Raw genomic sequence first — 24,077 nt, 5'->3', positions numbered from 1 at the left:
TTTCCTCCACAACGCCAGCATGGTGCTACTCGATTAGCACCCCTCGGCAGACTCTGAGTTCTGGAACCCTGAGGTCTGTGCTCTCTGCCCTGGGCAGAGCTGCGTTCTACAGACTTGCCTGTGAAAGGCACCATTCTGTGTACAGTACTTGCCGGGTTTGAGACCCACAGGATGAATAATTTGCTTGGTGCTGCAGGTCGGGGTCATGAATGCCTGACTGATGCTGATGGCCTTCTGCAGGTTGACTGTGGTGTCGACAGATAATAGCTTGTGAAGGAGGCCCTCGTGGCCAATTCCTATAACGAAGATGTCTCGCAATGCTTGAGGTGCGTGCCAAAATCACATGGTGCCGCAAGTCTCCTGAGGTCGGCAGCTTATTTTGCAATCTCCTGGCCCTCAGGTCTGCGGTGAGTGTAGAACCTGTGCCTGGCCGTGAGGATGCTCTGTTTTGGTTTTAGCTGGTCACGAATTAGTTCAATCAGCTCATTGTATGTCTTATCCTTGGCCTTCGTGTGTGCCAGCAAGTCCCTGATGAGGCGGTAGACCTCGGGCCCACAACTGGGCAGCAGTATAGCCTTGCGCTTCTCCGCCAATGTGTCCGTCTCCCCTGCCAGGTCGTTTGCCATGAAATATTGCTTGAGCCTTTCCGTGAAGGCATCCCAATCATCACCCTCTACAAAGTCTTTTAGTGTGTCAAAGGTAGCCATAATTGCGTGAAATTCTGTATTCTCATCGCCAGTTGTTATGTCTGTGAATGACTCCACGAGGCAATGTGTTGTACTCAAACTGTAGTGACCTTGGTCCTTTATTTGTAACTCCAGAGTGATGCACAAGCTTGGTGGGCAGCCTTTTATACTGTGCCCTGCACACCTGTACAGGTGACCCTCAGGTTTCCCACCACAATGCCCTCTGGTGGACAGTCTCTGCCACAGGGGCAGGAAACCCCGGTCCCCACCAGTTGCACCCTCTAGTGGTGCCAGCATAGTATATACACAGTGTAAACCTTATTGAAAGTACATCAGATAACAAGTCCCCATCTTATGCAACTATACAGTGACTACACAGAGAGTCTGCATATATAACACTTCCAATAGTACAATTTCTCTTAAAGTTGCCTTTTTGTTACCTCCTCCCACTCCTTGTATGCTGATCGTTTCCTTGGTAAGGGGTAAGTCTCGATTAGTTATGGATATTGATGCTCCTGTGTCTATCAGCATCTCGCACTGCCGATCCTCTAACACTGCGCTAACAAACATTCTTGCGTCCTCTCTTTGTGATCCCACATCTTCACTGGGGGCCGGTAACCCCTATTGGGTGGCTGCCAACCGTAGCACACTTGTGATGTACTCGTTAGAAAGCGTCTCTTGTGGGGGGGTTGGCCGCGGAGGCCGCTGAGCTTCTCTAAGGAGCACTACCACTTCTCCCCTGGTCAGAGGTGGTCCTTCACCTGGGACTGCTCTAATCTGTCCTGGTCCCTGTCCTTCCCCCCCTCCCCCCTTAGCCCAGCATATCCTCACTACCACTTCTCCCCTGGTCAGAGGTGGTCCTTCACCTGGGACTGGGTGCAGGACATTCTGAAAAGGGAGGGTGAACAGCCAGTTGTCATGGTGCACATTGGTACCAACGATATAGGTAAAAAAAGGGATGAGGTCCTATGAGACGAATTTAAGGAGCTAGGAGCTAAATTAAAACATAGGACCTCAAAAGTAGTAATCTCGGGATTGCTACCAGTGCCATATACTAGTCAGAGTAGGAATTGCAGGATAGCTCAGATGAATACGTGGCTTGAGCAGTGGTGCAGCAGGGAGGGATTCAAATTCCTGGGCCATTGGAACCGGTTCTGGGGGAGGTGGGACCAGTACAAACCAGACGGTCTGCACCTGGGCAGGACCGGAACCAATGTCCGAGGGGGAGTGTTTGCTAGTGCTGTTGGGGGAGAGTTAAACTAATATGGCAGGGGGATGGGAACCGATGGAGGGAGACAGAGGGAAACAAAATGGAGACAAAAGCATAAGACAGAAAGGAGATGAGTAAAAGTGGAGGGCAGAGAAACCCAAGGCAAAAAACAAAAAGGGCCACTGTACAGCAAAATTCTAAAGGGGAAAAGTGTATTAAAAAGGCAAGCATGAAAGCTCGGTGCGTCAATGCAACGAGTATTCGGAACCCAGGATAGGGCTCTGAGCTGGTTAGAGTGGGTGAGAACTCAGATGAACAGGACCCCAAGAAAGAATGCAAAGGCAGGAGGCAACAGAGCAGAGTAGCACTGGGGTAAGTGTAAACCACAAGGTGATAGGAAGGGACAATATGAATGAATATAAAGGGGCTGCAGGAGGGGTCAAAACTAAAAATCATGGTTTAAAAACTAGTATTAAAACACTCTACTGAAATGCACGCAGCATTCGAAATAAAGTAAATGAGTTGACGGCACAAATCATTACAAATGGGTATGATTTGGTGGCCATTACAGAAACGTGGTTGCAGGGTGGCCAAGACTGGGAATTAAACATACAGGGGTATCTGACAATTCGGAAGGATAGACAAGAAGGGAAAGGAGGTGGGGTAGCTCTGTTAATAAAGGATGATATCAGGGCAGTTGTGAGAGACGATATTGGCTCCAATGAACAAAATGTTGAATCATTGTGGGTGGAGATTTGAGATAGTAAGGGGAAAAAGTCACTGGTGGGCGTAGTTTATAGGCCCCCAAATAATAACTTCACGGTGGGGCGGGCAATAATCAAGGGAATAATGGAGGCATGTGAAAAAGGAACGGCAGTAATCATGGGGGATTTTAACCTACATATCGATTGGTCAAATCAAATTGCACGGGGTAGCCTGGAGGAGGAATTCATAGAATGCATACGGGATTGTTTCTTAGAACAGTATGTTACAGAACCTACAAGGGAGCAAGCGATCTTAGATCTGGTCCTGTGTAATGAGACAGGAATAATAAACGATCTCCTTGTAAAAGATCCTCTCGGAATGAGTGATCACAGTATGGTTGAATTTGTAATACAGAGTGAGGGTGAGGAAGTAGTGTCTCAAACGAGCGTACTATGCTTAAACAAAGGGGACTACAGTGGGATGAGGGCAGAGTTGGGTAAAGTAGACTGGAAACACAGACTAAATGGTGGCACAATTGAGGAACAGTGGAGGACTTTTAAGGAGCTCTTTCATAGGTCTCAACAAAAATATATTCCAGTGAAAAAGAAGGGTGGTAAGAGAAGGGATAACCAGCCGTGGATAACGAAGGAAATAAAGGAGAGTATCAAATTAAAAACCAATGCGTATAAGGTGGCCAAGGTTAGTGGGAAACTAGAAGATTGGGAAAATTTTAAACAACAGCAAAGAATGACTAAGAAAGCAATAAAGAAAGAAAAGATAGATTATGAAAGTAAACTTGCGCAAAGCATAAAAACAGAGAGTAAAAGCTTTTACCAATATGTAAAACGGAAAAGAGTGACTAAAGTAAATGTTGGTCCCTTAGAAGATGAGAATGGGGATTTAATAATGGGAAATGTGGAAATGGCTGAGACCTTAAACAATTATTTTGCTTCGGTCTTCACAGTGGAAGACACAAAAACCATGCCAAAAATTGCTGGTCACGGGAATGTGGGAAGGGAGGACCTTGAGACAATCACTATCACTAGGTGGGTAGTGCTGGACAGGCTAATGGGACTCAACGTAGACAAGTCCCCTGGTCCTGATGAAATGCATCCCAGGGTATTAAAAGAGATGGCAGAAGTTATAGCAGATGCATTCGTTATAATCTACCAAAATTCTCTGGACTCTGGGGAGGTACCAGCGGATTGGAAAGCAGCTAATGTAACACCTCTGTTTAAAAAAGGAGGCAGAGAAAAGGCAGGTAACTATAAGCCGGTTAGTTTAACATCTGTAGTGGGGAAAATGCTTGAAGCTATCATTAAGGAATAAATAGTGGGACATCTAGATAGGAAAAGTGCAATCAAGCAGACGCAACATGGATTCATGAAGCGGAAATCATGTTTAACTAATTTATTGGAATTCTTTGAGGATATAACGAGCATGGTGGATAGAGGTGTACCGATGGATGTGGTGTATTTCAAAAGGCATTCGATAAGGTTACTGTTGAAGATAAAGGTACGCAGAGTCAGAGGAAATGTATTAGCATGGATAGAGAATTGGCTGGCCAACAGAAAGCAGAAAGTCGGGATAAATGGGTCCTTTTCAGGTTGGAAATCGGTGGTTAGTGGTGTGCCACAGGGATCGGTGCTGGGACCACAACTGTTTACAATATACATAGATGACCTGGAAGAGGGGAAGAGTGTAGTGTAACAAAATTTGCAGATGACACAAAGATTAGTGGGAAAGCGGGTTGTGTAGAGGACACAGAGAGGCTGCAAAGAGATTTAGATAGGTTAAGCGAATGGGCTAAGGTTTGGCAGATGGAATACAATGTTGGAAAATGTGAGGTCATCCACCTTGGAAAAAAAAACAGTAAAAGGGAATATTATTTGAATGGGGAGAAATTACAACATGCTGCGGTGCAGAGGGGCCTGGGGGTCCTTGTGCATGAATCCCAAAAAGTTAGTTTGCAGGTGCAGCAGGTAATCAGGAAGGCGAATGGAATGTTGGCCTTCATTGCGAGAGGGATGGAGTACAAAAGCAGGGAGGTCCTGCTGCAACTGTACAGGGTATTGGTGAGGCCGCACCTGGAGCACTGCATACAGTTTTGGTCACCTTACTTAAGGAAGGTTATACTAGCTTTGGAGGGGGTACAGAGACGATTCACTAGGCTGATTCCAGAGATGAGGGGGTTACCTTATGATGATAGATTGAGTAGATTGGGTCTTTACTCGTTGGAGATCAGAAGGATGAGGGGTGATCTTATAGAAACATTTAAAATAATGAAAGAGATAGACAAGGTAGAGGCAGAGAGGTTGTTTCCACTGGTCGGGGAGACTAGAACTAGGGGGCACAGCCTCAAAATACGGGGGAGCCAATTTAAAACCGAGTTGAGAAGGAATTTCTTCTCCCAGAGGGTTGTGAATCTGTGGAATTCTCTGCCCAAGGAAGCAGTTGAGGCTAGCTCATTGAATGTATTCAAGTCACAGATAGATAGATTTTTAACCAATAAGGGAATTAAGGGTGATGGAGAGCGGGCGGGTAAGTGGATCTGAGTCCACGGCCAGATCAGCCATGATCTTGTTGAATGGCGGAGCAGGCTCGAGGGGCTAGATGGCCTACACCTGTTCCTAATTCTTATGTTCTTATGTTCTTATGTTCCTCTGTTTTTCCCCAACGACTTGCCATTTCATTTCCTTCAAGTATTATCCAAATTCCCTCTTCAATGTCACTATTGTATTTGCTTTCTCCGACCTTTCGGGATGTGCATTCCAGGTGAGAACAATTTGCTGCAAAACATGTTTTCATTCTGTCACCTCTGGGTCTTTTCCCAATGTTCTTCAATCTGTGTCCTTGGGTTACCAACCCTTCTGCCACTGAAATCAGTTTTTCCACATTTACTCAACAACAACTGTATTTATATTGCACCTTTAACGTAGTAAAATGTCCCATACAAGACTCCCAAAAAAGGCCCTATACTCTGAGCTCCAACACAGCAAGCAAGTCCCAGGAGGGCAGAGAAAATGCTTCAAGGACATCCCCAAAGCCTCCTTGAAAAAATGTACCATCCGCACCGACTGTTGGGAATCCCTGGCCCTCGGCCCACTCAGAGTGGAGAAGCAGCACTGGGGAATGTGCCGAACACTTTGAGTCTCTTTGTCGGAACCACCACCTGCTCCACCTGGGACAGAGTCTGTAGATCCACATTGGACTCAACAGCCAGCTTCGAACTCATGTTAGTGTGGAAGGTAGTCATCCTCGACTGCGAGGGGCTGTCTAACAACAACTTTAATTTATATAGTGCCTTTAACGTAGTTAAACATCCCAAGGTGCTTCACAGCAGTGTTATAGACAAAACAGATAGATTGGACACCGAGCCACAAAAGGAGAAATAACGGCAGATGGTCAAAAGCTTGGTTAAAGAGAGCGGTTTAAAGGAGCGTCTTGAAGGAGGAAAGAGAGGTGGAGTGGTTTAGGGAGGGAGTTCCAGAGCTTGGGGCCCAGGCAACAGAAGGCACGGCCACCGATGGGTGAGCAATTATAGTCAGGGATGCTCAAGAGGGCAGAATTTGAGGAGCACAGACACCTCGGGGGTGTTGTGGGGCTGAAGGAGATTACAGAGATAGGGAGGGGCGAGGGCCATGGAGGGATTTTGTAAACAAGGATGAGAATTTTGATATCAAGGTGTTGCTTCACTGGGAGCCAATGTAGGTCAGCGAGCACAGGGAGTGATGGGTGAGTGGGACTTGGTGCGAGTTAGGACACGGGGCAGTGAGCACAGGGGGTGATGGGTGAGTGGGACTTGGTGCGAGTTAGGACACGGGGCAGCGAGCACAGGGAGTGATGGGTGATCGGGACTTGGTGTGAGTTAGGACACGGGGCAGTGAGCACAGTGGGTGATGGGTGATCGGGACTTGGTGCAAGTTAGGACACGGGGCAGCGAGCACAGGGGGTGATGGGTGAGTGGGACTGGGTGTGAGTTAGGACACGGGGAACAGTGGGTGATGGGTGATCGGGACTTGGTGCGAGTTAGGACACGGGGCAGTGAGCACAGTGGGTGATGGGTGATCGAGACTTGGTGCGAGTTAGGACACGGGGCAGTGAGCACAGTGGGTGATGGGTGATCGAGACTTGGTGCGAGTTAGGACACGGGGCAGTGAGCACAGTGGGTGATGGGTGATCGAGACTGGGTGTGAGTTAGGACACGGGGCAGCGAGCACAGTGGGTGATGGGTGAGTGGGACTTGGTACGAGTTAGGACACGGGGCAGCGAGCACAGTGGGTGATGGGTGATCGAGACTTGGTGCGAGTTAGGACACGGGGCAGTGAGCACAGTGGGTGATGGGTGAGTGGGACTTGGTACGAGTTACGACACGGGGCAGTGAGCACAGGGGGTGATGGGTGATCGGGACTTGGTACGAGTTAGGACACGGGGCAGCGAGCACAGGGGGTGATGGGTGATCGAGACTTGGTATGAGTTAGGACACGGGGCAGTGAGCACAGGGGGTGATGGGTGATCGAGACTTGGTATGAGTTAGGACACGGGGCAGCGAGCACAGTGGGTGATGGGTGAGTGGGACTGGGTGTGAGTTAGGACACGGGGCAGTGAGCACAGGGGGTGATGGGTGATCGAGACTTGGTGTGAGTTAGGACACGGGGCAGTGAGCACAGGGGGTGATGGGTGATCGGGACTGGGTGTGAGTTAGGACACGGGGCAGCGAACACAGTGGGTGATGGGTGATCGGGACTTGGTGTGAGTTAGGACACGGGGCAGTGAGCACAGTGGGTGATGGGTGATCGGGACTTGGTGTGAGTTAGGACACGGGGCAGTGAGCACAGGGAGTGATGAGTGATCGGGACTGGGTGTGAGTTAGGACACGGGGCAGTGAGCACAGTGGGTGATGGGTAATCGAGACTTGGTGTGAGTTAGGACACGGGGCAGTGAGCACAGTGGGTGATGGGTGATCGGGACTTGGTGCGAGTTAGGACACGGGGCAGTGAGCACAGTGGGTGATGGGTGATCGGGACTGGGTGTGAGTTAGGACACGGGGCAGTGAGCACAGGGGGTGATGGGTGATCGGGACTGGGTGTGAGTTAGGACACGGGGCAGTGAGCACAGTGGGTGATGGGTGATCGGGACTTGGTGCGATTTAGGACACGGGTCAGCGAGCACAGTGGGTGATGGGTGATCGAGACTTGGTGCGAGTTAGGACACGGGGCAGTGAGCACAGTGGGTGATGGGTGATCGAGACTTGGTGCGAGTTAGGACACGGGGCAGCGAGCACAGTGGGTGATGGGTGAGTGGGACTTGGTACGAGTTAGGACACGGGGCAGCGAGCACAGTGGGTGATGGGTGATCGAGACTTGGTGCGAGGTAGGACATGGGGCAGCGAGCACAGGGAGTGATGGGTGATCGGGACTAGGTGCGAGTTAGGACACGGGGCAGTGAGCACAGGGAGTGATGGGTGATCAAGACTTGGTGTGAGTTAGGACACGGGGCAGTGAGCACAGGGGGTGATGGGTGATCGGGACTGGGTGTGAGTTAGGACACGGGGCAGCGAACACAGTGGGTGATGGGTGATCGGGACTTGGTGTGAGTTAGGACACGGGGCAGTGAGCACAGTGGGTGATGGGTGATCGGGACTTGGTGTGAGTTAGGACACGGGGCAGTGAGCACAGGGAGTGATGAGTGATCGGGACTGGGTGTGAGTTAGGACACGGGGCAGTGAGCACAGTGGGTGATGGGTGATCGGAACTTGGTGCGATTTAGGACACGGGTCAGCGAGCACAGTGGGTGATGGGTGATCGAGACTTGGTGCGAGTTAGGACACGGGGCAGTGAGCACAGTGGGTGATGGGTGATCGAGACTTGGTGCGAGTTAGGACACGGGGCAGCGAGCACAGTGGGTGATGGGTGAGTGGGACTTGGTACGAGTTAGGACACGGGGCAGCGAGCACAGTGGGTGATGGGTGATCGAGACTTGGTGCGAGTTAGGACATGGGGCAGCGAGCACAGGGAGTGATGGGTGATCGGGACTAGGTGCGAGTTAGGACACGGGGCAGTGAGCACAGGGGGTGATGGGTGATCGAGACTTGGTACGAGTTATGACATGGGCTGCCGAGTTTTGGATGACCTCAAGTTTACGTGGTGTAGAATGTGGGAAGCCAGCCAGGAGTGCGTTTGTGTAGTCAAGTCTGGATGGAGATGCAGTGGTTGCTGTCGAGGTTCACCCCAAGCAGCTCCGTAACACAGGACTCTGTGCTCTACGGGCTGTTCCCAGGGTCACACACCGAGACAGACATCATCAGCTGCTGGAGGGTCATCAACTCAGTGAAAGACGCACTTTGGTCTTCCCGAAACTTGCTGGTCTTCCAGAGCAAGGAGATGTCCACGTCTGTGTGTTGCAGACTGGCACAATCCAAGATCCAGGAGTACGTGCTGAGGGACACACTAACAATTGGTGCAGTTGCCACAAAGGCACGGTGGGGAAGGGCCACAGTTTAAAGCCCTTCCACCACGGTAAACCCAGGGGCTGGAATCAGTATAAAACTCCCCTCGGGCTGTACTTGTAAACTTGTTGTATACATAGAGCACCATGATCTGAAAACACCTGTGTAGTGCCATGTATAATGCAAGTTCTGTTTAGTAATGTATGTTGCAAAGAAATGTAACTGTACCCTCACCCATTCCGTGTACCGTATAGTGTCACTAGTAAAGTAATTTGATGACTGTATTACAATGTATCCTGGATTGTACTGAAATGTACCTCGAAATGTAAAGCAAGCAAATGTATTGAACGGAACTGCCGTCAGCACCCAAATGTATTGTATGGAATTACTGACCACATCCAAATGTACTGAACTGCCTCCAATGTATAGTGCACATTTTTATATCAATCAAGTATATTTTGAAATGTAACAAAAAGGTGCTCCCAGGCTGAGGCTATCTCTCCCATTGCACTTGGGGTGTGGTGACTCCTGCGATGTCCCCAAATGTGGGATACTCGACTGCAGAATTTGTGGTAGTGGGGGACTGCGTTCGCTCTCCCCTGGCTTTACAATCAAAATCAGAATTTCAAATGCATCTATTGGCAAATTCAACATTTTGTTGATCAATCTCACGGTCTGTTTCAATTCCAGCTCTATTTTATTTCCAATAGAGGGAACTACAAAACCGGCCTTCCTCAGAAACACACAACACCATCCTGCACCTTTTCCTTCCACAGTCCCCCTGGTCCACCATCACTTCTTTCCTCACTAGCATCACTTCCAACCTCACTCAGCACACCAATGTCGATCACCTGCACCACCTTTAAAACAACTCACCAGTCAGTCTATTCAAATGGCCCCATAAGTCATACCAACATTCACATTCAGTTCATCTCCACGCTCACATTTAGATTCATCTCTACAACTATCAAATGCCACATTTTACACAAAAAATCAACAATTATTCACACTTGCAACTCAGTCAGTCATAGGCAGTCCCTCGGAATCGAGGAGGACTTGCTTCCACTCCTGAAGTGAGTTCTTTGGTGACTGAACAGTCCAATACGAGAGCCACAGACTCTGTCACAGGTGGGACAGATAGTCGTTGAGGGAAGGGGTGGGTGGGACTGGTTTGCCGCACGCTCCTTGCACTGTCTGTGCTTGATTTCTGCATGCTCTCGGCGATGAGACTCGGATGTACTTTCTCCACTGAGGGCGGTCTTTGGCCAGGGACTCCCAGGTGTCAGTGGGGATGTTGCACTTTATCAGGGAGGCTTTGAGGGTGTCCCTTGTAATGTTTCCTCTGCCCACCTGGGGCTCGTTTGCCGTGAAGGAGTTCCGAGTAGAGCGCTTGCTTTGGGAGTCTCGTGTCTGGCATGTGAACAATGTGGCCTGCCCAGCGGAGCTGGTCGAGTGTGGTCAGTGCTTCAATGCTGGGGATGTTGGCCTGGTTGAGGACGCTGATGTTGGTGCGTCTGTCCTCCCAGGGGATTTGTAGGATCTTGCGGAGACATCGTTGGTGGTGTTTCTCCAGCGACTTGAGATGTCTACTGTACATGGTCCATGACTCTGAGCCATACAGGAGGGCGGGTATCACTGCAGCCCTGTAGACCATGAGCTTGGTGCAGGATGGTGTTGTGTGTTTCTGAGGAAGGCCGGTTTTGTAGTTCCCTCTATTGGAGGGCCTGGTCTTCAAACACTCTTTTCCTCAGACAACTCACACCACATCCAACAACATTTTCAGAGCAACATGCCAACTCTGCACTTTACCTCATAAGTATTAGTATCAGGCAGTCCCTCATATGGAGGATGACCTGGTTCCACACCAAAAATAGATGAGTTCACAGGTGTTTCAATGAGGGACCTGACAATCTAGGTCTCGAACTACAACCTGAAGGGTGGAAGATGCCTGTGCGTGGATTCTTTTAACGTGAGGTGACCGTTGCACACCAGCCACCACACGGGCTTGACAGAGCGAGGTCTTCATCCAGTGGCAAGGGTTAACCAAGGCGACTGGAGACCTGCTCTGCTGCACAGACCTAGAGCGCACGCATGCTCCTAGTATCCATAGATCGCAGTGTGGGCTGGCCTGTGCTGCCCCTGAACCCTCCCTCTCCTGGGCCCCGAACCCTCACCTCTCCTGGGCCTCGAACCCTCGCCTCTCCTGGGCCCCGAACCCTCGCCTCTCCTGGGCCCTGAACCCTCGCCTCTCCTGGGCCCTGAACCCTCGCCTCTCCTGGACCTCGAACCCTCGCCTCTCCTGGGCCCCGAACCCTCGCCTCTCCTGGGCCTCGAACCCTCGCCTCGCCTGGGCCCTGAACCCTCGCCTCTCCTGGGCCCCGAACCCTCCCTCTCCTGGGTCCTAAACCCTCGCCTCTCCCGGGCCCTGAACCCTCGCCTCTCCTGGGCCCCGAACCCTCGCCTCTCCTGGGACCTGAACCCTCGCCTCTCCTGGGCCCTGAACCCTCGCCTCTCCTGGGCCCCGACCCCTTGCCTCTCCTGGGCCCCGAACCCTCCCTCTCCTGGGCCCCGATCTCTCACTGCTCCTCCACCCCAATCACAAATGGAACAGTCAGAAACAGGACATCAATTAGTCTCCTCTTATAGTGGAGACATCAAATATGAACACACTGTTATTTGAAATATCAAAATATTAAACTCCAGCCTAGTTGAAGGGTTATTAACATCAGCAGAAACAAACAGTAACTAACAGAATGAAGACAATTCAGTAGGATGTGAATAACAGCAGAATCCAAACCCTGCAGTCACTTGTGAACTCGCTGGTGTCTCAGCAGGTTGGATGACTGAGTGAATCCCTTCCCACACTCAGAGCAGGTGAACGGTCTCTCCCCAGTGTGAACTCGCTGGTGTGTAAGTACTTTGATGGCTGTAAACTGCTTTGCGGTTGTCAAAGGCACTATATAAATGCACCTCTTTCTTTTTCCACAACATTTTCAATCTTATACGACACAGCACAAGAAGAGGCCATTCGGCCCATCCTATCTCTGACGGCCCTTTCAAAGGGCTATCCAATTCATCCCACTCCTCTCTTCTTTCCCCAAAGCCCTGACATTATTTATCCTTCAAGTATTATCCAAATTAACTTTTCAACATTACTGTTCAATGTGCTTCCACCATGTTTTCAGACAGCTCACAACAATTTGCTGCCTAATGTTGTTTTACCTGAAGTCGCTTCAGGCCGGCGGGGGAACATCCTTCTGTTGCCTCTGGTTCTTTGGCAAATTTTCTCCAATCTCTGTCCCCTGGTTAATGACCCTTGTGACACTGGAAAAAGTTAATCCTTATTTACTTATCAATTTATAATTTATATAGCGCCTTTAACGTAGTAAAACATTCCAAGGCACTTCACAGGAATGTTATCAAACAAAATTTGACACGAGCCACATAAGGAGATATTAGGACATGTGACCTAAAGTTTGGTCAAAGAGCGAGGTTTCGAGGAGCGTGTTAAAGGAGGCGAAGTTTGGGGAGGGAATTCCAGTGTTTCGGGCCGAGGCAGCTGAAAGCAGGCCCACCAATAGGGGCTGTGCAAAAACGTGAAACTCCACTTAAAGCAAAGAAGGTGGAGTGAGATGAGCTACGGGAAACTGGTGAAATGGTTCCAGCACAGGGGGTGAATGTCACAGTCCTGGGAAATCCCTTGGGAAGTCTCACTGTGTGAGTAGATTTGTAGCAAAACTTTGCAGGATTTATTGAGAGAGTGTTTGAGCAAATATTGCAGTGAGGCAGAAGTTGCAGCCTTGGGTTGCATATTGACCTTGAAAGTAAGGAAGTGTGTCGATGAGTAATTACTCTGGAGCCATTAAGGGCGGGAAAAATGTCTTGCAAATGCATGGCAGCTCTTGGTGCAGATAAAGTAACTGTTGGTGACGTGCGTGTGAAGAAAGCAGTTTCTATTGTCACAGATAAAGACAAAATAGGGAGTGAGAGCAGAGGATAAAGAAAGTGTAGAAGAGAGGCACTTTGCTGAAATCTAACTTTGAATTGTAAAGCCAGGGGAGAGTGCAGACACAGTCCCACACTACCACAAATGTTACAGTCGAGTATCCCACATTTGGGGACATCGCAGGCTCCAGCACACCCCAAGTGCAATGGGCTAGCCTCATCCTGGGAGCTTGTTTTTTGTTTCACAAATATACTTTATTCATATAAAAATATTCACAATACATTGTAAAATACCTTGTGGTCAGCAATTCCATACAATTCGATGGACGCTGACAGCAATTCCATACAATGCACTAGCGTACATTTCAGTTCAAGGTACAGTTTAGTACAATCCGTAAATCACGTTACATGTAGTACTGAGCAAATAAGGGTATTACATGGAGCAGGTAAGGACAGGTTTACATTACATTTCGGGATACATTTCAATACCGATGACCAATCATGTTACAGGTAGCACTGTGCAGATGAAAGCACTACACAGAACGGATGAGAATATATTTATATTTCTTTACAAGTTACTAAACAGTGCAGAACTTTCATTATACATGACACTAGGTAGGTGTTTTCAGATCATGGTGCTCTATGTATACAACAAGTTTACAAGTACAGCCCGAGGGGAGTTTTATACTGATTCCAGCCCCTGGGTTTACCGTGGTGGAAGGACTTTAAACTGTGGCCCTTCCCCACCGTGCCTTTGCGGTGACTGCACCAATTGTTAGTGTGTCCCTCAGCACGAACTCCTGGATCTTGGATTGTGCCAGTCTGCAACACGCAGACGTGGACATCTCCTTGCTCTGGAAGACCAGCAAGTTGTGGGAAGACCAAAGTGCGTCTTTCACCGAGTTGATGGCCCTCCAGCAGCTGATGATGTCTGTCTCGGTGTGTGTCCCTGGGAACAGCCCGTAGAGCACAGAGTCCTGTGTTACGGAGCTGCTTGGGATGAACCTCGACAGCAACCACTGCATCTCCATCCAGACCTGCCTTGCAAAGGGGCAATCCCGAAGGAGATGGATGACAGTCTCGTCCGCACCACAGCCAACTCTGGGGCAGAGGGCCGTGTCTCTGAAACCCCGGCTGTGCATGAAGGATCTGACGGGTAGGGCCCTTCTCACCGCCAACCAAGCTACACCTTGGTGCTTGTGTGAAAGCTCTGGCGATGAGATGTTCTGCCAGACGAGTTCGACAGTCTGCTCGGGGAACCACCCGACAGGGTCCACCATCTCCTTCTTCTGTAGGGTGTCCAGGACCTTGCGTGCTGACCACTGCTTTATGGCCTTGTGGTCAAAGGTGTTTTTTCTGAAAAACTTTCCCACGAAGGACAGGTGGACAGACATGGTGCAACTTGTGGGGGCGTTTCGCGGCAGCGTGGCCAGACCCATCCTTCGCAACACCGGGGACAGGTAGACCCTCAGCACGTAGTGACACTTGGTGTTTGTGTACCGGGAGTCTGTGCACAGCTTGATGCAGCCGCACACAAAGGTGGCCATCAGGATGAGGGCCACGTTCGGAACATCCTTTCCTCCACTGTCCAGAGATTTGTACATCGTGTCTCTGTGGACACGGTCTATTTTCAATCTCCAGACAAAGTGGAAGACGGCCCGGGTGACTGCCGCAGCACAGGAGCGTGAGATAGGCCAGACCTGCACCATGTACAACACCGAGAGCACCTCACTCCTGATGACCAGGTTCTTTCCTGCGATGGAGAGGGAGCACAGCTTCCACCATCCCAGTTATTGTTTCACTTTGGTGATACGCTCTTCCCAGTTTTTGGCGCACGCCCCGTCCGCTCCGACCCATATTCCCAACACCTTCAGGAAATCTGGCTTAACGGTGAATGGAATAAAGGATCGGTTGGCCCAGCTCCCAAAGAACATGGCCTCGCTTTTGTTCTGATTAACCTTTGCCCCCGAGGCCAGTTCAAACTGGTCGCAGATTGTGAGCAATCCGCAGACTGACTGCGGATCAGAGCAAAAGATGGCGATGTCGTCCATGTACAGGGAGGTCTTGACCTGAGCACCTCCGCTGCCTGGGATCGTCACCCCTCTAATGCCCGCATCCTTCCTGATGGACTCGGCAAAGGGCTCGATACAGCACACAAACAAGACAGAGGAGAGGGGACAGCCTTGCCTGACTCCAGACCTGATCGGAAAGCTTTCAGTTTCCCACCCGTTGATTAGAACTGTGCTTCTGATGTCTGTGTAGAGCAGTTGGATCCAATTGCAGATACCCTCCCAAAGCCCATCTTGGAGAGCACGTCCATCAGGTACGTGTGCGATATCCTGTCAAAGGCCTTCTCCTGGTCCAAGCTGATTAAACAGGTGTCCACCCTCCTGTCCCACACGTAGGTGATCGTATCCCTGAGTAGCGAGAGGCTATCAGAGATCTTCCTGCCGGGGACAGCTCAGGTCTGGTCCGGGTGGATCACCAGCTCCAGAGCAGACTTGACCCTGTTGGCGATGACCTTTGACAGGATCTTGTCGTTAACATTGAGCAGTGAAATGGGCCGCCAGTTTTTGATTTCCTCCCTCTCCCCCTTCAGAATGGCAGGCAGTGACTCGTGGGGTACCGCAAGGTTCAGTGCTGGGACCCCAGCTATTTACAATGTATATTGCTGATTTAGACGAAGGAATTGAATGTAATATCTCCAAGTTTGCAGATGACACTAAGCTGGGTGGTGGTGTGAGCTGTGAGGAGGATGCTAAGAGGCTGCAGGATGCATGGCAGATGCAGTATAATGTGAATAATTGTGAGGTTATCCACTTTGGTTGCAAAAACACGAAGGCAAAATATTATCTGAATGGCGGCAAATTAGTAAAAGACGAGGTGCAATGAGACCTGGGTGTCATGGGACATCAGTCATTGAAAATTGGCTTGCAGGTACAGCAGGCAGTGAAGAAAGTAAATGGCATGTTGGCCTTCACAGATAGGGGATTTGAGTATTGGAGCAGGGAGGTCTTACTGCAGTTGTACAGGGCCTTGGTGAGGCCTCACCTGGAATACTGTGTTCAGTTTTGGTCTCCTAATCTGAGGAAGGACATTCTTGAGGGAGTGCAGCGAAGGTTCACCAGACTGATTCCCGGGATGGCGGGACTGACATATGAGGAGAGACTGGATCGACTGGGCCTGTATTCACTGGAGTTTAGAAGAATGAGAGGGGACCTCATAGAAACATATAAAATTCTGACGGGACTGGATAGGTTAGATGCAGGAAGAATGTTCCCGATGTTGGGGAAGTCCAGAACCAGGGGTCACAGTCTAAGGATAAGGGGTAAGCCATTTAGGAACGAGATGAGGAGAAACTTCTTCACTCAGAGAGTAGTTAACCTGTGGAATTCCCTGCCGCAGAGAGTTGTTGATGCCAGTTCATTGGATATATTCAAGAGGGAGTTAGATATGGCCCTTATGGCTAAAGGGATCAAGGGGTATGGAGAGAAAGCAGGAAGGGGCACTGAGGGAATGATCAGCCATGATTTTATTGAATGGTGGTGCAGGCTCGAAGGGCTGAATGGCCTACTCCTGCACCTATTTTCTATGTTTTGTTTAGCATGTGTTTATGGGGTAAAAATAATGCACCAGTACCTGTTTGGGTTTCGCTTCGAGCTGGAAACCGATCGCAAGCCGCTTATATCGTTGTTCTCTGAACACAAAGGTATCAATACCAACGCATTGTCCTCCATCCAGAGGTGGGTGCTGACATTATCTGCCTATGATTATGCCATTCGCCATAGACCAGGCACCAACAACTGCACTGATGCATTGAGCCGGTTACCATTCCCCACACCAGAGGTGGAAATGCCAATGCCCGCAGAGCGACTCATGGTCATGGATGCCTTTGAGAGAGAAGGGTCGCCTGTCACTGCTCAACAAGTTAAGACCTGGACCAAGCAGGATCTGACCCTATCGGTTGTAAAACGTTGTGTTCTTAATGGGGACTGGTCGACCATCCCCAAGGAAATGGGTGATGAAACCAAACCGTACAGCCGTCGCAAAGATGAGCTTTCCATCCAGCCCGACTGTTTACTGTGGGGTAATCGTGTTGTAATGCCCAAGAAAGACAGGGCGAGATTTGTACGGGAGTTACATAGTACGCATCCCGGTATTGTCATGATGAAGACCATCGCCAGGTCCCATGTTTGGCATTGACTCGGACTTAGAGTCACGTGTGCATCAGTGCAGCACCTGCATGCAGTTAAGCAATGCCCCAAAGGAAGCTCTGCTCAGTCTGTGGTCATGGCCATCCAAACCGTGGTCTAGAATCCACATCGACTTTGTGGGCCCCTTCCTCGGTAAAATGTTTTTTGTGGTGGTGGATGCATACTCCAAATGGATGGAATGTGTGATCATATCATCCAGCACTTCCACTGCCACCATTGAGAAGCTGAGAGCCATGTTTGCCACACATGGTCTGCCAGACATCATTGTCAGCGACAACGGCCCGTGTTTCACGAGCCTGGAGTTTCAAGAGTTCATGAAATGCAATGGCATAAAACTCGTGAGGTCAGCCCCGTTCAAACCCGCGTCCAATGGTCAAGCGGAGCGGGTAGTTCAAACCATCAAGCAGAGCCTGAAACACGTAACTCACGGTTCCTTGCAGACACGCCTGTCACGCATACTGCTCAGTTACAGGACAAGGCCACACACACTCATCAGGTTCCCGCCTGCAGAACTATTGATGAAGAGAGGTCTCAAAACCAGGCTCTCTCTCGTCCATCCTAATCTTAACGATCATGTTGAAACCCGACGTCAACGCCAGCAGTGGTATCACGACCACGCTGCAGTGTCACGCGACATATCTGTAAATGACCCAGAGTATGTACTTAACCATGGTCAAGGGCCCAAGTGGCTCCTGGTCAACGTCACGGATAAGGAGGGTAACCGGGTGTATATGGTTAAGCTCAAGAATGGGCAGATGTGCAGGAAACACATTGATCAAATCAAGCTAAGACATAATGACGAACCGGAACAGTTGGAAGAAGACACTGCGAGCTTAGACAACCAACTCACGTCCAGCCATCAGAAGAACCCACTGTGGTCAACGCCCAGCCCCAAGTCTTGAGAGACTCGGAAAGCACTGGGATTGTACTGAGACGGTCAACCAGGGAGCGAAGGGCTCGGGACCATCTCCACTTGTAATATGGACTTGTGCCAAGAACTGGGGGTGTGAATGATGTACTGTATGTACATACGGTCTGCCCACCACCAGAGGGCGCTACCATCGGAGGTCCGAGTGTCATAGGTACACCCGTGCTGGACCCGGTATATAAGCTGAACTTCTCCTTTGTATCTTCACTTCTGGAAGCTATTAAAGACTGACCAGGTTACACCTGATCGTTCGGGCTCAGAGAGGGGAAAGTGAGAGGGGATGGTGAAAACACGGCAAGGGCTGAGATTGGAAGAAGGGGTGGGATCAGAGGGAAGAAGGTTCCGGAAGGGCGTAGGTGTCCAAGAGTTGTTGAAGTTTACCATCCTTGACACCTGAAAGGAAGGAGAAAAGTTATTTGTTAAAGTGCCGGATGAGGCGAAGGATGAAATGGAACTGTGGACCAGGACAGCTGGGAGATCGAGTGAGTCGGTGCTGCTGTCCACAGCGGGTGTCCAGGGAGGCCTACAAGAGGCCCATCAGTCGGTGGGAGATCGTCGTCGGAGAGGAGGGGGAGCGGGTGTCAGGGAGGCCTACAAGAGGCCCATCAGTCGGTGGGAGCTCACCGTCGGAGAGGAGGGGGAGCGGGTGTCAGGGAGACCTACAAGAGGCCCATCAGTCGGTGGGAGTTCACCGTCGGAGAGGAGGGTGAGCGGGTGTTGGGGAGACCTACAAGAGGCCCATCAGTCGGTGGGAGTTCACCGTCGGAGAGGAGGGGGAGCGGGTGTCAGGGAGACCTACAAGAGGCCCATCAGTCGGTGGGAGTTCACCGTCGGAGAGGAGGGGGAGCGGGTGTCCAGGGAGGCCTACAAGAGGCCCATCAGTCGGTGGGAGATCGTCATCGGAGAGGAGGGGGAGCGGGTGTCCAGGGAGGCCTACAAGAGGCCCATCAGTCGGTGGGAGATCACCGTCGGAGAGGAGGGGGAGCGGGTGTCAGGGAGACCTACAAAAGGCCCATCAGTCGGTGGGAGTTCACCGTCGGAGAGGAGGGTGAGCGGGTGTCGGGGAGACCTACAAGAGGCCCATCAGTCGGTGGGAGATCACCGTCGGAGAGGAGGGGGAGCGGGTGTCCGGGAGACCTACAAGAGGCCCATCAGTCGGTGGGAGCTCACCGTCGGAGAGGAGGGGGAGCGGGTGTCAGGGAGACCTACAAGAGGCCCATCAGTCGGTGGGAGCTCACCGTCGGAGAGGAGGGGGAGCGGGTGTCAGGGAGACCTACAAGAGGCCGACTGGTGCAGCTGCAGCAGGGAGAGAAGGCAAAAAAGAAGTCGAATGAAATAGAAGGGTGACCTCAGAGCCAAGGGGGTACGTGATTGGCTGGTGATTGGTGAGTAGTTTTTATTTTTCTTTTCTTTATCAGTAAGTAATCGTTTAGCATTGTTGTTGCCAAACTAAGTTAATCTAAGGGTTAAGTCACGGCAGGAGAGCTCGGGCACGTGTAATGCTCCTCCTGCACTATGTGGGAAGTCAGGGACACTTCCCGTGTCCCTGACGACTACATCCACCTGCAGCACCTGACAGACCGCATTGCGGCACCGGAGCTGTGGGTGGATTTACTCTGGAGCATCCGCGATGCTGAGGATGTCGTGAATAGCATGTTTAGTGAGTTGGTCACACCACAGGTAAAGGGTACACAGCCAGATAGTAAATGGGTGCCCAGCAGGAAGAGCAGTGCAAGGAAGGTAGTGCAGGGGTCTCCTGCGGTCATCCTCCTGCAAAACAGATACGGGGAGGGCAACAGCAGCCAAGTTCATGGCACTGTGGGTGGCTCTGCTGCACAGGAGGGCAGGAAAAAGGGTGGGGGAGCTATAGTGGTAGGGGATTCTATTGTAAGTGGGATAGATAGACGTTTCTGTGGCCGCAACCGAGATTCCAGGATGGTATGTTGCCTCCCTGGTGCAAGGGTCAAGGATGTCTCGGAGTGGGTGCAGGACATTTTGAAGAGGGAGGGTGAACAGCCAGTTGTCGTGGTGCATATCGGTAGCAAAGATATAGGTAAAAAAACGGGATGAGGTCCTACAAGACGAATTTAAGGAGCTATGAGCTAAATTAAAAAGTAGGACCTCAAAAGTAGTAATCTCAGGATTGCTACCAGTGCCACATGCTAGTCAGAGTAGGAATCGCAGGATAGCTCAGATGAATACGTGGCTTGAGGAGTGGTGCAGCAGGGAGGGATTCAAATTCCTGGGACATTGGAACCGGTTCTGGGGGAGGTGGGACCAGTACAAACCAGACGGTCTGCACCTGGGCAGGACCAGAAGAAATGTCCGAGGGGGAATGTTTGCTCGTGCTGTTGGGGAGGGGTTAAACTAATATGGCAGGGGGATGGGAACCTATGCAGGGAGACAGAGGGAAGTAGAATGGGGGCAGAAGCAAGAGATAGAAAGAAGAAAAGTAAAAGTGGAGGGCAGAGAAACCGAAGGCAAAAAGCAAAAAGGGCCACATTACAGCAAAATTCTAAAGGGGCAAAGTGTGTTAAAAAGACAAGCCTGAAGGCTCTGTGCCTCAATGCGAGGAGTATTCGGAATAAGGTGGACGAATTAACTGTGCAGATAGCAGTTAACGGATATGATGTAATTGGCATCACGGAGACATGGCTCCAGGGTGACCAAGGCTGGGAACTCAACATCCAAAGCTATTCAACATTTAGGAAGGTTAGACAGAAAGGAAAAGGAGGTGGGGTGGCATTGTTGGTTAAAGAGGAAATTAATGCAATAGTAAGGAAGGACATTAGCCTGGATGATGTGGAATCGGTATGGGTGGAGCTGCGGAATACCAAAGGGCAGAAAACGCTAGTGGGAGTTGTGTACAGACCACCAAACAGTAGTAGTAAGGTTGGGGACAGCATCAAACAAGAAATAAGGGATGTGTGCAATAAAGGTACAGCAGTTATAATGGGGAACTTTAATCTATATATTGATTGGGCTAACCAAACTGGTAGCAATACAGTGGAGGAGGATTTCCTGGAGTGTATTAGGGATGGTTTTCGAGACCAATATGTCGAGGAACCAACCAGAGAGCTGGCCATCCTAGACTGGGTGATGTGTAATGAGAAAGGACTAATTAGCAATCTTGTTGTGCGAGGCCCCTTGGGGAAGAGTGACCATAATATGGTAGAATTCTTTATTAAGATGGAGAGTGACACAGTTAATTCAGAGACTAGGGTCCTGAACTTAAGGAAAGGTAACTTTGATGGTATGAGGCGTGAATTGGCGAGAATATACTGGCGAGTGATACTTAAAAGGTTGACAGTGGATAGGCAGTGGCAAACATTTAAAGATCACATGGATGAACTTCAACAATTGTACATCCCTGTCTGGAGTAAAAATAAAACGGGGAAGGTGGCTCAACCGTGGTTAACAAGGGAAATTAAAGAAGTGTTAAATCCAAGGAAGAGGCATATAAATTGGCCAGAAAAAGCAGCAAACCTGAGGACTGCGAGAATTTTATAATTCAGCAGAGGAGGACAAAGGGTTTAATTAGGAGGGGGAAAATAGAGTATGAGGGGAAGCTTGCTGGGAACCTAAAAATTGACTGCAAAAGCTTCTATAGATATGTGAAGAGAATAAGATTAGTGAAGACAAATGTCGGTCCCTTGCAGTCAGATTCAGGTGAATTTATAATGGGGAACAAAGAAATGGCGGACCAGTTAAACAAATACTTTGGTTCTGTCATCACGAAGGAAGACATAAATAACCCTCTGGAAATACTAGGGGACCGAGGATCTAGTGAGAAGGAGGAACTGAAGGAAATCCTTATTAGGTGGGAAATTGTGTTAGGGAAATTAATGGGATTGAAGGCCGATAAATCCCTGGGGCCTGATGGTTTGCATCCCAGAGGACTTAAGGAAGTGGCCCGAGAAATCATGTATGCATTGGTGATCATTTTCCAACAGTCGATCGACTCTGGATCGGTTCATATGGACTGGAAGCTAGCTAATGTAACACCATTTTTCAAGAAAGGAGGGAGAGAGAAAACGGGTAATTATAGACCGGTTAGCCTGACATCAGTAGTGGGGGAAATGTTGGAATCATGGATATATGAAAGGGAAATCATGTTTGACAAATCTTCGAGAATTTTTTGAGGATGTAACTGGTAGAGTGGACAAGGGAGAACCAGTGGATGTGGTGTATTTGGACTTTCAAAAGGCTTTTGACAAGGTCCCACACAAGAAACTGGTGTGCAAAATTAAAGCACATGGTATTGGGGGTAATGTACTGACGTGGATAGAGAACTGGTTGGCAGACAGGAAGCAGAGAGTCGGGATAAACGGGTCCTTTTCAGAATGGGAGGCAGTGACTAGTGGGGTGCCACAGGGCTCAGTGCTGGGACTCCAGCTATTTACAATATACAATAATGATTTGGATGAGGGAATTGAGTGTAATATCTCTAAGTTTGCAGATGACACTAAACTGGGTGTCAGTGTGAGCTGTGAGGAGGATGCTTAAAGGCTGCAGGGTGACTTGGACAGGTTAGGTGAGTGGGCAAATGCATGACAGATGCAGTATAATGTGGATAAATGTGAGGTTATCCACTTTGGTGGCAAAAACACGAAGGCTGAATATTATCTGAATGGCGGCAGATTAGGAAAAGGGGAGGTGCAACGAGACCTGGGTGTCATGGTACATCAGTCATTGAAAGTTGGCATGCAGGTACAGCAGGCAGTGAAGAAGGCAAATGGTATGTTGGCCGTCATAGCGAGAGGATTTGAGTATAGGAGCAGGGAGGTCTTACTGCAGTTGTATAGGGCCTTGGTGAGGCCTCACCTGGAATATTGTGTTCAGTTTTGGTCTCCTAATCTGAGGAAGGACGTTCTTACTATTGAGGGAGTGCAGCGAAGGTTCACCAGACTGATTCCCGGGATGGCAGGACTGACATATGAGGAGAGACTGGATCGACTGGGCCTGTATTCACTGGAGTTTAGAAGGATGCGAGGGGATCTCATAGAAACATATACAATTCTGACGGGACTGGACAGGTTAGATGCAGGAAGAATGTTCCCGATGTTGGGGAAGTCCAGAACCAGGGGACACAGTCTGAGGATAAGGGGCAGACCATTTTGGATTGGGATGAGGAGAAACCTCTTCATTCAGAGAGTTGTTAACCTGTTGAATTCCCTGCCGCAGAGAGTTGTTGATGCCAGTTCATTGGATATATTCAAGAGGGAGTTAGATGTGGCCCTTACGGCTAAAGGGATCAAGGGGTATGGAGAGAAAGCAGGAAAGGGGTACTGAGGGAATGATCAGCCATGATCTTATTGAATGGTGGTGCAGGCTCGATGTTTCTATATTTCTATGTTTATATCTCTCCCAGTCCCCTAGATCTATACTTCTGTCTGCTCTTTTCTTTGCTTTGATGTTATGTCTCAGCTCTTTTATCGGTTAGGGCTGTTTTATTTGGTGAGAACATAAGAACATAAGAATTAGGAACAGGAGTAGGCCATCTAGCCCCTCGAGCCTGCTCCGCCATTCAATAAGATCATGGCTGATCTGGCCGTGGACTCAGCTCCACTTACCCGCCCGCTCCCCGTAACCCTTAATTCCCTTATTGGTTAAAAATCTATCTATCTGTGATTTGAATACATTCAATGAGCTAGCCTCAACTGCTTCCTTGGGCAGAGAATTCCACAGATTCACAACCATCTGGGAGAAGAAATTCCTTCTCAACTCGTTTTTAAATTGGCTCCCCCGTATTTTGAGGCTGTGCCCCCTAGTTCTAGTCTCCTCGACCAATGGAAACAACCTCTCTGCCTCTATCTTGTCTATCCCTTTCATTATTTTAAATGTTTCTATAAGATCACCCCTCATCCTTCTGAACTCCAACGAGTAAAGACCTAGTCTACTCAATCTATCATCATAAGGTAACCCCCTCATCTCTGGAATC

The 24,077-nt window shown here is 49.7% G+C and overlaps 2 non-coding genes across 2 annotated transcripts; one reads left to right on the top strand and one right to left on the bottom strand.

Moving 5' to 3' along the window:
* Positions 1–9,489: 9,489 nt before the first annotated feature.
* On the top strand, positions 9,490–9,651 carry LOC139278586 (U1 spliceosomal RNA). Its single transcript, XR_011596310.1, has one exon. It is a non-coding gene; the product is annotated as a U1 spliceosomal RNA (small nuclear RNA).
* Positions 9,652–13,102: 3,451 nt separating this feature from the next.
* LOC139278558 (U1 spliceosomal RNA) lies at positions 13,103–13,265 on the bottom strand. The gene has a single exon (XR_011596299.1). It is a non-coding gene; the product is annotated as a U1 spliceosomal RNA (small nuclear RNA).
* Positions 13,266–24,077: the final 10,812 nt, after the last annotated feature.

The sequence above is a fragment of the Pristiophorus japonicus genome, chromosome 1 (assembly GCF_044704955.1).
Source record: "Pristiophorus japonicus isolate sPriJap1 chromosome 1, sPriJap1.hap1, whole genome shotgun sequence".
NCBI lineage: Eukaryota > Metazoa > Chordata > Chondrichthyes > Pristiophoridae > Pristiophorus > Pristiophorus japonicus.
This window is presented reverse-complemented; position numbering and strand designations above follow the sequence as displayed.